The 12993-nt window shown below is 48.6% G+C and overlaps 1 protein-coding gene and 1 long non-coding RNA gene across 2 annotated transcripts in view; one reads left to right on the top strand and one right to left on the bottom strand.

Annotated features, from left to right (window-relative positions):
• LOC142499090 (uncharacterized) overlaps nucleotides 1-12993 on the top strand; it is a 61000-nt gene that overhangs the window by 40579 nt on the left and 7428 nt on the right. Inside the window, exon 3 of the long non-coding RNA XR_012802616.1 lies at nucleotides 2621-2689. This is a non-coding gene — a long non-coding RNA (uncharacterized LOC142499090). The remainder of the gene's footprint in view (nucleotides 1-2620; nucleotides 2690-12993) is intronic.
• Nucleotides 1-12993, bottom strand: part of KCNN3 (potassium calcium-activated channel subfamily N member 3) — a 62819-nt gene that overhangs the window by 44878 nt on the left and 4948 nt on the right. The gene's annotated exons all lie outside the window — the stretch shown is intronic.

Genomic DNA, 12993 nt, shown 5'->3' with positions numbered 1-12993 from the left:
GCAATCCTGAAAACCTGATCTGTTGGTGGCCCTTGACGACTGGAGTTGGCCAGTCAATGACTGACCAACCCATTTGAGCCACCTGTGCTGAAACAGGGATATCCTGACAACCTGACCTGTTGGTGGCCCTTAAGGACTGGAGTTGCCCACCCTTGGTGTAGATGAGCATGTAAAGAAACATATACAAAAGAACAGCAGAACCCCAAAAGTGAGGAAGTGCAGCATTGTGTTTGAATCAGTTACACACGGCTACTCCAACATGTATACACTGGAGAAATCTCCAGGCACACCGAGATGTATTTTCAATACAAAATACTGTAGTGTTCATTTTACATAAAGAAAAAACAACGTTTTGGCCATTAAGTCCTTCATCAGGGTTCTAGGTGTCAAGTGAAGAATACCCACTATACATAACCCCTTCTCCCCCTAAGGCTGCGTTTATAGCTAGGGTTACAGCGACTGCAACGTTGCGCAGCGCCGTAGCAAGCACATGCAGTCCGTCGCGGGTGCCCATAGTGGGCGCGACGGCTGGCGTCACACGGTTGCGATCGCTGGAAGTCAAAAGGATTTTGACTTCTTTAGCGATCGGCGCATGACGTCAGCGGCGCATGAGCGGTTCAGCCAATGAAGGTGAACTGCTCACAGCCACACCTCCGCCACGCCCCCCCGGTCGCCCTCTCTTGTCTCCTGCACTATTAACAGGAATCGCTATTACAACGGCAGACGCCACGCGGTTGCGTCGCTGTAGCCCTAACTATAAACGCAGCCTAAGAGTCCAAACATAGGGTTACCAGGTGTCCAGTATTGAACCGAACTGTCCTGTATTTGGACCCTCTGTCCAGTAAAAAGTGAGAGGTATTACTGGGCGTGTATGTGTATACCGGTATTACCTCTCTGGGCGTGTGTGTGTATACCGGTATTACCTCTCTGGGCGTGTATGTGTATACCGGTATTACCTCTCTGGGCGTGTGTGTGTATACCGGTATTACCTCTCTGGGCGTGTATCTTTATACCGGTATTACCTCTCTGGGCGTGTGTGTATACCGGTATTACCTCTCTGGGCGTGTATGTGTATACCGGTATTACCTCTCTGGGCGTGTGTGTGTATACCGGTATTACCTCTCTGGGCGTGTGTGTGTATACCGGTATTACCTCTCTGGGCGTGTGTGTGTATACCGGTATTACCTCTCTGGGCGTGTATGTGTATACCGGTATTACCTCTCTGGGCGTGTATGTGTATACCGGTATTACCTCTCTGGGCGTGTGTGTGTATACCGGTATTACCTCTCTGGGCGTGTATGTGTATACCGGTATTACCTCTCTGGGCGTGTGTGTGTATACCGGTATTACCTCTCTGTGCGTGTATGTGTATACCGGTATTACCTCTCTGGGCGTGTATGTGTATACCGGTATTACCTCTCTGGGCGTGGATGTATGTACCGGTATTACCTCTCTGGGCGTGTATGTGTATACCGGTATTACCTCTCTGGGCGTGTGTGTGTATACCGGTATTACCTCTCTGGGCGTGGATGTATGTACCGGTATTACCGCTCTGGGCGTGTATGTGTATACCGGTATTACCTCTCTGGGCGTGTATGTGTATACCGGTATTACCTCTCTGGGCGTGTATGTGTATGCCGGTATTACCTCTCTGGACGTGTATGTGTATACCGGTATTACCTCTCTGGGCGTGTATGTGTATACCGGTATTACCTCTCTGGACGTGTATGTGTATACTGGTATTACCTCTGGGCGTGTATGTGTATATACCGGTATTACCTCTCTGGGCGTGTATGTGTATACCGGTGTTACCTCTCTGGGCGTGTATGTGTATACCGGTATTACCTCTCTGGGCGTGTATGTGTATACCGGTATTACCTCTCTGGGCGTGTATGTGTATACCGGTATTACCTCTCTGGGCGTGTATGTGTATACCGGTATTACCTCTCTGGGCGTGTATGTCTATACCGATATTACTTCTCTGGGCGTGTATGTGTATACCGGTATTACCTCTCTGGGCGTGTATGTGTATACCGGTATTACCTCTCTGGGCGTGTATGTGTATACCGGTATTACCTCTCTAGTGACCTGACAGGGTTGGGGGGGCCGCAGGATTTCCCCAACCAGGGATAGAGCAGGGCTACCGCTAGGGGGCTGGAAAGCTTCCTCCATCCTGATTGGCTGCTGCTGGATAATGCAGCCAATCAGAAGGAGGTGTTAGGAGTCTGTAGGTGGGGCCATTGACAGGAGGATACAGCATGGAGGGGAGAAGGGTGTGTGTATCGCGTGTGCATTGCACCTTTCACCATTGTGTCCAGTATTTTTGTAGATACCACCTGGCAACCCTAGTCAAAAGTGATTGTGACATTTCAAAATGGTGGTACTGAAAATACAGCTTGGAGTGTCTGAAGATAGGTGACTGCTTGTCCCTCTGGACGCACCCAGTAACCTCTTTCTAATGTATTATTACTATGGCTGTGTAACATCTTAAGTGTCAAATTTAAAGTGTCTGTAGAGTTAATTTTGGAGCTATCATCTGTGGATGTTTTCTTTCTATATCTTTAATCATGGATGCATGCTGAGTATCTGGGCTAACATTCTGATTCATTTCTTCAAACAGGTATGTTTCTGTGAGCTGATTTCTTCTATCAATTGAAAGAGAACTTCAAATCTAATTAACAACTATTTGGTATGTTTCTGTGAGCTGATTAGGCAAACCCCTCCCTTAATTGTTAGTCAAATGAATGTGATCAGAGTATTTAAGACAGTTTATCTTGGCTGTGAGCCATATGGCTGTGTAACATCTTAAGTGTCACATTTAAAGTGTCTGCAGAGTTAATTTTGGAGTTGAAATTGGAGGTGAAGATTAGATGAAGATCTGGACTCTGCACAACAACCCTGCAACTGTGAAACCGTGACTTTCTAAATGCTGTGATTCTTTGTACTCTTCCTATCCCCCAGTACCTGGGAAGTCTCTCCTCCTACATCTCACTATACCCTCCCTATTGCTTTTTCTGTTTACGGTTTCCTCACTCCTTTGTGAACGTCTCTGTTCTCTCCAACTTCCCCACTCCCCCTTTATTTATACACCTCTCTCCCAGCAACTTCTTTACCCCTCAATAAAACCCCCCCAATCAAATCCTCTATTCACATCCTCTATCTACTCCTTCCTGCTGCTGGGGATCTCCCCTAAGCCTGAAGCCAGACATACACACCTGCTCTCACCCACGCCTCCCTGCCTTCTTTTCCCCTGTAACTGAACCTGTGTAGCAGTTAAAGGTCGTTCTGCATACAAACTAAAACTTGATGTCGGAAAATACAGTGACTTAAATTGGCCCAAGAGATTCATCCCCATGTTTAATTCTAAACAAAATCCTAGCAGCGTTTGTATTATATATCTCCTTTCAGTTCCAAAGCACATCACAATTATTATTCAAAGACTTTGATGCAGCCTCCTCTGGGGTGGAACCCCTGGGGTTATTCTCATAATGAAAGGGGTGATTGTATTATTCTCTATTTACATGTAAAGATCACACGGAGTAAATATAAATATCTAAAGCTGGCATCGAAGCCACATACTTGTGTATTCTAGAGCAGCTTCTGATTCACTTTACACCCCCCAAATGCTCCCCACAAGTCCCAGAAGTTATCACTTTGATAAATCCCTCGGATTCTGTCCATCGGGGAAGGTGATTATTTCTAATCGATTTCTCCTCTGATTTTTTTATCTTTGTCCTACACTGCTACAAAGCGTCTTTTTTTTTTGCTTCAATGGATAAGCCCTTGGGCATTGTTACAATAATTACATATAAACAGCTTCCCATAGCTGGGGCTGATGAACGTGTGATAGTGTAGGCCACAGAAACATGAAGGCAGACAGCTAAGGGACAGTAAGCAGTCATTACACACTTATTTGGATCAGCACTGAAGGTACTGTAGCTTCATATTAACAACACATTTCTTACATATAAGATAAAATTGTGTACCCTAAATCTTTGGTTAAGGAACCCTATGTGAAATTCTGAGGAACCCCAACCCTCTCTAATAGCGCCTCTGAGATCAGATGCATTGTAAGGAACCCCAACCGTCTCTAATAGCACGTCTGAGATCAGATGCATTGTAAGGAACCCCAACCCTCTCTAATAGCGCGTCTGAGATCAGATGCATTGTAAGGAACCCCAACCCTCTCTAATAGCGCGTCTGAGATCAGATGCATTGTAAGGAACCCCAACCCTCTCTAATAGCGCGTCTGAGATCAGATGCATTGTAAGGAACCCCAACCCTCTCTAATAGCGCGTCTGAGATCAGATACATTGCAAGGAACCCCAACCCTCTCTAATAGCACGTCTGAGATCAGATGCATTGTAAGGAACCCCAACCCTCTCTAATAGCGCGTCTGAGATCAGATGCATTGTAAGGCTGAGGACCCGCTGCGGTCGGCGGCGTGCGCAGTGAGCCTATCAGCACCGGGGGCTGGAGCTGTCAGAGCTTCCCCCAGCTCCTAAAGGTAGGGAGGGAAGTGTGTGTATTTATGTGTATATGTGTATAATATGTTGGTGTGTTGTGTGTGTTTCGCACAGCCCGGGGGGGGGGGGGGGCGGGGGGACTTTACTGCACCATACAGCTCGATCAATCTGCCCCTTTGTATCACCCCCCCCCTCTCCTCCCGGACCCACACCCACTCCCTCTCCTGCGGACCCACAACCTCCTCCACCCCTCTCCCCGAGCTCAATGGCCACGCCTCCGACCCGTTTTGGCCACGTCCCCCCGCGCCGAAAATAGTTCACCGCAGATCGCAGTGCAGTGACTTACACGCACCGCCAGCAAGCAAGACGGTCGTGTGGGTGCGTGCAGCGGGTCCTCAGCCTATGGAACCCCAACCCTCTCTAATAGCGCGTCTGAGATCAGATACATTGTAAGGAACCCCAACCCTCTCTAATAGCGCGTCTGAGATCAGATACATTGTAAGGAACCCCAACCCTCTCTAATAGCGCGTCTGAGATCAGATGCATTGTAAGGAACCCAACCCTCTCTAATAGCGCGTCTGAGATCAGATGCATTGTAAGGAACCCCAACCCTCTCTAATAGCGCATCTGAGATCAGATGCATTGTAAGGAACCCCAACCCTCTCTAATAGCGCGTCTGAGATCGGATACATTGTAAGGAACCCCAACCCTCTCTAATAGCGCGTCTGAGATCAGATGCATTGTAAGGAACCCCAACCCTCTCTAATAGCGCGTCTGAGATCAGATGCATTGTAAGGAACCCCAACCCTCTCTAATAGCGCGCCTGAGATCGGATACATTGTAAGGAACCCCAACCCTCTCTAATAGCGCGTCTGTGATCAGATGCATTGTAAGGAACCCCAACCCTCTCTAATATCGCGTCTGAGATCGGATACATTGTAAGGAACCCCAACCCTCTCTAATCGCGCGTCTAAGGGAACCCAATGCTTCCTAGGAAGCCTGGTTGAAAAACACTGATCTAAATCAGGGGTGGGTCACCACCAGGTCAGGTTTTCAGGATATCCGTGCTTCAGCACAAGCGGTGCAGTTGAAGACAGCCACTGATTGAGCCACAAGTGCTGAAGCAAGGATATCCTGAAAACCTGACCTGTTGGTGGCCCTTGAGGACTGCAGTTGCCCACTCCCCTGCCATAAATGTATTTCTATCTATTCCAGTGTATGACAATGATTCAGAAACGCTCAGAAAGCCATCACTTGGGTGAAATCCCAGCAACATATTACTGCCAAACGGGTCAGCACCGCAGCCACCGGATTTCATTATACGATTGTTATTTATAATTGTGACTATTATTACCCAGGAACTGGGTAAGCTGAAGCACAGGGAGTTTAAGCGCCATATTTACTAAGCGGTGCTACAAGGCGCTGGAAGTCACCTTGCCGCTATACCACTGCATAGTAAATATGGACCAATGTTATGTTCACGTGGTCACACTCGCACACAATATTGATGGCCAAGTTGGGAATCAAATATACAACCCAGTGCATGAAAGACTTGTTCCTTCACCTGCCTGGCAGGCCTCCAACATTAAGTACAAACTTCCACCATACATCAAATCCCCAGCATCATTCCGCCACACACATAATGCTATCGGTGTGGTGAAGGTGATGATGTGGGATTGTGTTTTAAGTAGTTGGTTAGAGCTGCCCAACGCCTAGTTGTAACTCCAGTATGCAGGTCTATCTTATTAATAACTAACTGATATACCCGGTGTTGCCCGGAGGCAGGGAGGGGGGGCGTGAAAGGCAGGAGGGGGGGGGGCGTGAAAGGCAGGAGGGGGGGGGCGTGAAAGGCAGGAGGGGGGGGCGTGAAAGGCAGGAGGGGGGGCGTGAAAGGCAGGAGGGGGGCGTGAAAGGCAGGAGGGGGGGCGTGAAAGGCAGGAGGGGGGGCGTGAAAGGCAGGGGGGGGGCGTGAAAGGCAGGGGGGGCGTGAAAGGCAGGGGGGGAGGGTGTGAAAGGCAGGGGGGGGCGTGAAAGGTAGGGGTGTGTGTGTGTGTGTATGTGTGTGTGTGGCGCCGAGCGGGAAGGGAGTGGCAGTTGGGTGACGTCAGACCCACCAATCTGATTGGCCAGAGGCTGAGGACCAATCAGATTCACCGCAGATAGCACTAACCATTCGATTTTATATATATAGATAACTAGCTGAGAGACCCGGCGTTGCCCGGGATGTAAATGCGTAATAGGTAGTATTATTTAGAAATGGTGGAACAATAGGTGACTATTTGGAGGGGATGGGAGGGGGGGAGAGTGGACAGGAGGGGGGGAGAGTGGACAGGAGGGGGGAGAGTGGACAGGAGGGGGGGAGAGTGGACAGGGGGGGAGAGTGGACAGGAGGGGGGAGAGTGGACAGGGGGGGAGAGTGGACAGGAGGGGGGGGAGAGTGGACAGGAGGGGGGGGAGAGTGGACGAGGGGGGTGACAGTGGACAGGAGGGGGGGGGAGAGTGGACAGGGGGGGGGAGAGTGGACAGGGGGGGGGGGGAGAGTGGACAGGGGGGGGGGGGAGAGTGGACAGGAAGGGGGGTGACAGTGGACAGGAGGGGGGGGGTGACAGTGGCCAGGAGGGGGGGTGACAGTGGACAGGAGGGGGGGGGCAGTGGACAGGAGGGGGGGCAGTGGACAGGAGGGGGGTTGGTTTGGTTTAAATTGACGGGTCCCTCCTCTCCACTCCCCCTGTATCTTTCTCCGCTCCTGACCCCCCCCACCCCCACCCCCACCCCCACCCCCCATGTGTAGCTCCGGTCCCCACTCTACAGTGTCTGAGACAGAGTGTAACACACACACACACACACACACACACACACACACTCACACACTCACACTGACCTCTCCTTCTGGCCGCCGCCATGTTAGTTAGTCCGCGAGGGAGGAAGGGGTCCTTCCTTCCGCCGCCATCTTAGGTGCCGCGTGGCAGCGGTAGGCTGCCCTGGCCAATGCCTGTCCCCGCGCCAGGGAGGTGAGCGGGAGGTGAGGGGAGGTGAGTGGAGGGAGCGGGAGGTGGGTGGAGGGAGCGGGAGGTGAGTGGAGGCAGCGGCAGGCTGCCCTGCCCACTGGCTGTCCCCGCGGCGGGGAGGGAGTTGAGCGGCCCCGCGCCGGGGAGGGAGTTGAGCGGGAGGGAGGTGAATGGAGAGGGAGGTGAGTGTGATGGGGGGGGGGGGGGGTGAGAGTACAGAGAGAGAGGTGAGAGGTGTGTGTGTGTGTGTGTGTGTGTGTGTGTGTGTGTGTCCTTTGGCCCGTCACTCCGCCTCAGGCCAATGAGAGGTGTGCGGGGGCGGGCGACCCAAGGGACCAATGAGATTTCCCCTAGGGACACCGGACATCCAGGCAGGCAGGCAAACATACAGTGCTTTCACTAATATAGTATAAGATAACAGCTTTATTTCATATAGCGTTTTGGTCCCAAGTACAGCACAGCGCACGGTACGCAGCATGTAGGAATATTACAGACACAGTCCCTGCCCCGCAGAGCTTACAATCTATGGTTTTGGTGCCTGAGGCACCGGGAGATAAAGTGACTTGCCCAAGGTCACACGGAGCTTGACACCGGGAATTGAACCAGGTTAACTGCTACAATGTCAGTGTCATTGTTATCAGTCAGTGTCTTTACTCACTGAGCCTTTACTCACTGAGCCTTTACTCACCGAGCGGCCCTTTCATCTTCACCCAGCATTTCCCAGGTCTCTGATAGCGCTCTTGTACAGCAATTACATAGAATAAGACCAAACTAATAAGTCACAAGCAGACACATTGTGCTGAAACCTGACATTCCATCTCACAGCAGCAGGGGTTATTCAAGACTGGTGTCGGGGGGATTATAATTTATATATCTGGAGAAGCAATGTGCTCCAAAACAATAGAGCAAAAATGTTGATCTGTATTAGTTTGCACGAGCGACATATGAATGAAGCTCGTTGATCTAGATTCTTACATTTCCTGCGGATCATTTATCAGCAGACGTTATAATGTCTGCGCAGACCTGGCGTATTTATTGGACGCATGACAAGAGAGAAACCGCACAAATTATAGGCCCAATGTTTTAAATATTTCATTATAACGTTGTGCTATCTCCTCGATTCCTGATTCAAGTATAACGAAGCACCTTGATATTATACATCGCCGATAAATGATGTCAAGTAAAAATTATGCAATTTGCACCGGTTTTTGGAACGGTGCTCCAGTTTGAAATGTAATACATACCCCATACTGGGAAATACTTGTTTCAGACAGTAACACACAAGGTACTGTCTGTACAACAGTATGGGCAGTTCAAGGTTTCCCCATTACCGACAGACAAACACTGCCCCGTGAGCAGGGATGCTTTTCGTTTTTATGAGTCACAGTCTAGAGCAGCAAGACCTGTGAGACCCCTATCACCACTATTAATCTTCTCAGTACTGCAGGGAGCAAGCAATACCTTGCTCTGAAATACATTGGTGTGTAAAAGAAAGTACACCCTCTTTGAATTCTATGGTTTTACATATCAGGACATAATAACAATCATCTGTTCCTTAGCAGGTCTTAAAATTAGGTTAATACAACCTCAGATGAACAACAACACATGACATATTACACCGTGTCATGATTTATTTAACAAAAATAAAGCCAAAATGGAGAAGCCATGTGTAAAAAACTAAGTATACCTTATGATTCAATAGCTTGTAGAACCACCTTTAGCAGCAATAACGTGAAGTAATAGTTTTCTGTATGACTTTATCAGTCTCTCACATCGTTGTGGAGGAATTTTGTCCCACTCTTCTTTGCAACGTTGCTTCAGTTCATTGAGGTTTGTGGGCATTTGTTTATGCACAGCTCTCTTAAGGTCCAGCCACAGCATTTCAATCGGGTGGAGGTCTGGACTTTGACTGGGCTATTGCAACACCTTGATTCTTTTCTTTTTCAGCCATTCTGTTGTAGATTTGTTGGTGTGCTTGGGATCATTGTCTTGTTGCATGACCCAATTTCGGCCAAGCTTTAGCTGTCGGACAGATGGCCTCACATTTGACTCTAGAATACTTTGATATACAGAGGAGTTCATGGTCGACTCAATGACTGCAAGGTTCCCAGGTCCTGTGGCTGCAAAACAAGCCCAAATCATCACCCCTCCACCACAGTGCTTGACAGTTGGTATGAGGTGTTTGTGCTGATATGCTGTGTTTGGTTTTCGCCAAACGTGGCACTGTGCATTATGGCCAAATATCTCCACTTTGGTCTCGTCTGTCCAAAGGTCATTGTTCCAGAAGTCTTGTGGTTTGTTCAGATGCAACTTTGCAAACCTAAGTCATGCTGCCATGTTCTTTTTAGAGAGAAGAGGCTTTCTCCTGGCAACCCTTACAAACAAACCATACTTGTTCAGTCTTTTTCTAAGTGTACTGTCATGAACTTTAACATTTAACATGCTAACTGAGGCCTGTAGAGTCTGAGATGTAACTCTTGGGTTTTTTGCAATTTTTCTGAGCATTGCAGTCTGACCTTGGGGTGAATTTGCTGGGACGTCCACACCTCGGAAGATTGGCAACTGTCTTGAATGTTTTCCACTTTTGAATAATCTTTCTCACTGTAGAATAATGGACTTTAAATTGTTTGAAAATGGCTTATAACCCTTCCCAGATTGATGGGCAGCAACAATTACTTCTCTAAGATCATTGCTGATGTCTTTCCTCCTTGGCATTGTGTTAACACACACCTAAATGCTCCAGACCAGCAAACTGCTAAAACTTCGGCTTTTACAGAGGTGGTCACACTTGCTGATGATCAATTAATCAAGGGCATTTGATTAGCGGCACCTGTCTGCTACACTGGCGGCACACTTTATTAGAGTGCGGCCAGTTCCGCAAGCCGGGAGATTTCCCGGCTTGCTAGTGGCATCCCCTCGGCGTGCCGCGCGTCACCGATGCGCGGTCACGCGTCATTGGGTGCCTGCGCCCCCTGCACGCGCGTCCAGGGCTCCCCGAGGGAGCCCTGGTGTCCCGCGATGTGGGGGACGGCGGCAGGGGGTTCCGGGGGACCCGGCGGACCCGGAGAGGAGAGGGGGAAGCCCCGATCGGCGGGCCTCTCCTCCGAGGCTTCGGCGCTCGCCCGGGACATCCCGGCACGCGCCAGGTTACTGTCGCGGCCGAGACCGGGCAAATGCTCGAATAAACTCGGCCGCGACAGTACTTAGCATCTTAATTCCTATGGAAGCAGTAAGGGTGTACTTAGTTTCACACATGGCTTCTCCATTTTGGCTTTATTTTTGTTAAATAAATCATGACACGGTGTAATATGCCATGTGGTGTTGTTCCTCTGAGGTTGTATTTACCTCATTTTAAGACCTGCTAAGGAACAGATGATTGTTATTATGTCCTGATATGTAAAACCATGGAACTCAAAGAGGGTGTACTTTCTTTTTCACACAACTGTAGTTAATTGTGTCTGTGTTGCAAATGCAGAAACAGACTATAATTGGATTGATTCAAACCGAAAGCCCCTATTTATTTCTGGTCTAAGATCTGTTAGACGTTGCCCTGCGTCCATGTCATACCTTCCTTCTCCTTAGTGCAAGCTCCAACAATGCCAATGGAAGATGGAAACCATCCAAAGACAGCAAAACAAGCTTTCAGAACGAGAAGTGATGCAGAGGAAAATCTTTGTGGGAAGCATCTGAATGAATTCATACTTTAGGGCTTGGACAAAACCTGGCTGAGCACGTTACCCAAGTGCAGCCCAAGGCCGTGTCCTTGCTGAGTTGTTTACAATAGCTTCTATAAATGGCTGGTGAGAGCTCTAAGCAGTTTGCAGTTTTGAAAGTCTTAATCACAAATAAGAGGCCCCTGAGGCCACTTCAGTTCCTCCCCGTCCTTGACCTAGCAAGAGGAGTGAAACCCTCAGATCATGATCCCAAACCAACATGTCCTCGATGTAAACGGAACGTCACATTTACTGAGCTGTATTGTGTTGGGTAACAGAAACAGGACCATAGGCATGATTTATTTTAGGGTGAACAGTGTGGTTTGTATATGGTATATCAAAGCTTTGGTTCAGTGATAGTACAGTCAAAAAAGCAGATCTGGGTAAGTTAGTTAACAGTGGGTTGTTTCTACAGTATATACATACATACACACATACAGTATATATTAGACATAACCAGAACACAGTATGAGAGAGATGGATCCAACACACTGGAATCAGTAGCTGCAAAAGATGATGTTTTATACTAAATTAATTTCAGGAAAAACAACATTTCGGGAAATGGACCTTCATCAGGATGAAGATCTTTGGCAATGACTAATTCCTGTGTGCTGTCGCCCTCTCTCTCAGCTTGTTTTCTACGTCTGCCATGTATATATTGGGACTCGTATATACTGAACACTTCATCTTAGGTAACTTTGTCATTGGAGGGGTGCCACTTACTTTGCGTGTTTATAATATGAAGCGGTTATAGGAGCAGTTGGGGGAGGAATTAGAGGAGAAGTTATAGGGAGCAGTTTTAGGAACATTTAGGGGAGCAGTTATAGGTAACTAGTATAGGTGCATTTGGGGGAGGAGTTAGAGGGAATGGTTATAGGTGCATTTGGGGATAGGAGTTATAAGGATTGGATATAGGAGCTGTTGGGGAGGAGTTAGAAAAAGTGGTTAGAAGTGCAGTTGGGGGAGGAGTTATGAGGAGTGGATATAAGAGCAGTTAGGTGTGGAGTTATAGGGAGTTAGTATAGGTGCGTTTGGGGGGCGAGCTGTAGGAAGTGGATATGAGTAGTTAGGGGAGGAGCTATAGGGAATTAGTATAGGTGCGTTTGGGGGGCGAGTTGTAGGAAGTGGATATGAGTAGTTAGGGGAGGAGCTATAGGGAATTAGTATAGGTGCGTTTGGGGGGCGAGTTGTAGGAAGTGGATATGAGTAGTTAGGGGAGGAGCTATAGGGAGTTAGTATAGGTGCGTTTGGGGGGCGAGTTGTAGGAAGTGGATATGAGTAGTTAGGGGAGGAGCTATAGGGAGTTAGTATAGGTGCGTTTGGGGGGCGAGTTGTAGGAAGTGGATATGAGTAGTTAGGGGAGGAGCTATAGGGAGTTAGTATAGGTGCATTTGGAGGAGGAGTTATAAGGAGTGGATATAAGAGCAGTTAGGTGTGGAGTTATAGGGAGTTAGTATAGGTGCGTTTGGGGGGCGAGTTGTAGGAAGTGGATATGAGTAGTTAGGGGAGGAGCTATAGGGAGTTAGTATAGGTGCGTTTGGAGGAGGAGTTATAAGGAGTGGATATAGGAGCCGTTAGGGGAGGAGTTATAGGAGCAGTTAGGGGAGGACCTATAGGAAGTTAATATAGGTGCGTTTGGAAGAGGGGTTAGGGGAAGTGGGTATAGGAGCCATTAGGGGAGTAGTTTCTTGGTACAATTGCCTGTAAATTGATGACGCAAGACCCGGCCGCACTATTTCAAAGATCGCCAGGAATCTGTGCTACACGGCATTATACAATTCCACCACCACAATCAGGCGCCACGCA

This window comes from Ascaphus truei, chromosome 7 (genome assembly GCF_040206685.1).
Source record: "Ascaphus truei isolate aAscTru1 chromosome 7, aAscTru1.hap1, whole genome shotgun sequence".
NCBI classification, from domain to species: Eukaryota; Metazoa; Chordata; class Amphibia; order Anura; family Ascaphidae; genus Ascaphus; species Ascaphus truei.
The sequence above is the reverse complement of the archived record's forward strand: the minus strand, read 5'-3'. Positions and strand labels throughout refer to the sequence as shown.